We start from the raw sequence: 3210 nt of genomic DNA, 5'->3' as shown, positions 1-3210 counted from the left end.
TTATGGTGGGACCGTAAAGTTCGAGAATTGGGCGAGGCTGTAGCATATGCGATGTCATGGAGCGAGCTGAAAGAAATAATGCGGAAGGAGTATTGTTCACAGATTGATATCCAAAGGCTAGAATTAGAATTCTGGGAACTATAGAAGGAAGGTCCAAATGTGGTGGAGCACGTGCGAAGGCTTTACGATTTGTCGAGAGTCGTTTCGTACCTGGTGGAACCCGAGTTGAAGAGAATGGAGCAATCTATTTGGGAACTGACACCTCAAGCCTTGAGCTTGATGATGGTATCAACGCCACCATCACCCATGATTGCCAATGTGATAGGACTGGAGCTCACTAAGGAAGCACTTAGACTGGTGAAACTTTCAATCCCGGACGAGAAGAAGGAAACTCCAGTGGAGACATCTGGGAAGAACAAAAGAAAGCTCGGTGAATTTCAGGGAGGTGATCAGGCAAATAAAAAGAATAAGGCCAAAAAGGGAAAGATGTACATGGGTAAACTACCTAAGTGCGAAGAATGCCAGCGCCATCATAACGGGCAATGCGGTAATAGGAAGTGTGACAACTGTGGTAAAAGGGGACACAACAGGGAAACGTGTTGGCAGGAGACGTAAAGAGGAAAGGAAGAAAAGGGAGGTTATAACTGCGGTGGTATGGGGAAACTTGGGAAAGATTGCCCAAAGGAGATTAACCAAGACCATGAAGGAGCATCGAACATCGAAGCTAGTGAAGCATGCCAGGATCCAGATATGGTCGCTGGTACGTCCTTTAACAACCCAAAATTTTGCATCCATGTTATTTGATAACAGTGCCGACCATAGCCTCGCATCTCATGAATTTAGGAATATACTTAATTTAGTAGAGAGTAAGTTAGACGACCCACTCTTAATGAGACTGGTTAATTAACGGCCTCGACGTAGTAACTAGGATGAACCCGCGGTCGAGCAACCAAGTGGAGATCGTTATCCGCATCCCGGAGTCGAACGACGAAGCAATCATGACTCATGAGGCAAGATACGCCTCTACAAACTACAAATTGCTTGAAGGCATGGAGGATGTTGCGTAAAGAATATGTTGTTTCTTGGCATATTTCGGGGACAGGAGGAGCCGAAGAACTAAAGCACGAAGATCTTCTTATTACCAGGAAATGCCCTAAGGTCTTCCCCGAGGATTTGCCAGAATGTTCTCTCCCACGGCTAATCCCGTTCACATCAGATAAATTCCCGGCGTCGCACCTGCAGTCAATACCCCTCAACGACTTACATCTTCCGAAATGCAAGGGTTGACAGTGAAGTTTCAAAAGTTGATGGAGAAGGAAGATAACAGACCAAATATCCCCTGTTGGGTAACCCCATATCTGCTCGCCAAAAAGAAGGATGATGATTACCAAGTAAACATCAACTACCAGGAGCCGACCAAGCTAACCAACCAGAGTCAGTGACTCTTACTAAGGATTAACGGACCTCTTACATAACTGACTATGAGGACCCAACTGCTACTACACGACTGATCAACGATCGAACATCGTTAGCGGAGAAATTCAGGGGGTATACCAGGATGAAATTGTGGGACAATGATTGTGCTTAGACATAAACAAGATGGTGCTTCCTACACAATGTATAAACTAGATACACGAGATGTGGAATACGGAGAAACTAGAAGCCTTACAACTAGGAACCACATCTGTCAACTCAATCAAACATCATTAACTTGACCAACTTGTCATTGCAGTTACCGAAACCGAAAGTACTTAAATTTTCTTCCGTCGAAGTCTTCACTTTCACTTCTCACAAGTAGATATTTGCATTTCTACTCCCCTCAAGTAGTTGCATCATGTTGTTTTCCTTCGCTGAGAGCGAACACACGCTTGCTTCGTATACTTGGTCACTTCTCTCTTTTGGTAGAAGCGCATCGCTTCATCACTTGAAAACTTATGTATAACCCATGCACCGTTTGCTACGCATGTGGTTTCATTTCGAATAAACGCTCCATTAAAGTTCAGATATTACGTTGCCAATGCTAATTACTAGTTTGTGATTCAAATAACCTACATTTTTGTCATTGATGACTCTGTTGTTATCAAGTCAACATACTTTCATGAAACCACTTTCTTTAAAGTTACGTGTTTACTATCATACCAAGATTTCCTTGTTGATATGTACGTTTATTGTTGGGTTACGTTGAAACTAAGTTCAACTGCTTGAACTTATCCAGTTCACATGTTTGATTTGAGACGCCATATGATGTATTGAGAGCATCATATTCTAATACTTTGGCACAGATTCTTTTGTTTCGAGTCGTAGTAGACATATTTGGTCTATGACTCCATTAAATTGTTGATAGATTTCGATACCTTATAGTGATACTTTCATAGAATTGAAGCTTGCGCTTATCTGACTACTCACTTCGTACACGGATTTAATTGATTATATGACAACTTGCCCTAAATCCGTTTTGTTTATCACAATTAAATCACTCTCAACACACTTGCGTGCTGAGTCAAAAGTACATAAATTCATTTCATATCATGGTGTACCTCCTAACGATTCTTTCGTTATCAATCAAACGCCTTGCAGTACTTAGTTTCATCTTCCGGCTTGTTTCGGTACACCTTCATCTGGTCTCAAACTCGGTGAATTTGTTCAGTCACCGCTATTATGGAATCATGTCGTTGCAATACCTGGTGGTGTCATTACAAACTTGCAGATTGTACTAATCATGGTCAACCGTTTTACACCAAACTGCATATCTTCTCGTTTGACCTGCCATTTAAACATTTCCGATGCAACTACAAATCAAAGCAAGAATACACCAGATTCGTTTGTATTTCATTCGGTGTATTCTCGCAATTCAAAGTGTTCAACGCACTGAACCTTGCCACTCGTCTACTTGGGAGTTGACAGATCAATTTACCATTTCATTTGAGTTGTTGATTTTTGAATTCATATAGCGGGTGCTATGTTTCGTGAAAACTCGCTTGGATACTGCGATCGATCGTTTGAGGATCTTATTAGTAGAAACTCCTCTCTTGTGGACCCCCTGCTAGCTGGAATACATTAGGCTATACGTCAAGTACGTTTTGTACTTCTGACATCAACTGCTATGAGCACCCACCTGCTTATCCTAGGGTACGGGTTATTAAATATTCTTGGACCCACCAAGTGTGAGTAAGGTTTGATTTGGTTTGATGACTATCTACCTCGATGTTA

The sequence above is a fragment of the Helianthus annuus genome, chromosome 8, assembly GCF_002127325.2.
Source record: "Helianthus annuus cultivar XRQ/B chromosome 8, HanXRQr2.0-SUNRISE, whole genome shotgun sequence".
In the NCBI taxonomy this organism is placed as follows: domain Eukaryota; kingdom Viridiplantae; phylum Streptophyta; class Magnoliopsida; order Asterales; family Asteraceae; genus Helianthus; species Helianthus annuus.
This window is presented reverse-complemented; position numbering follows the sequence as displayed.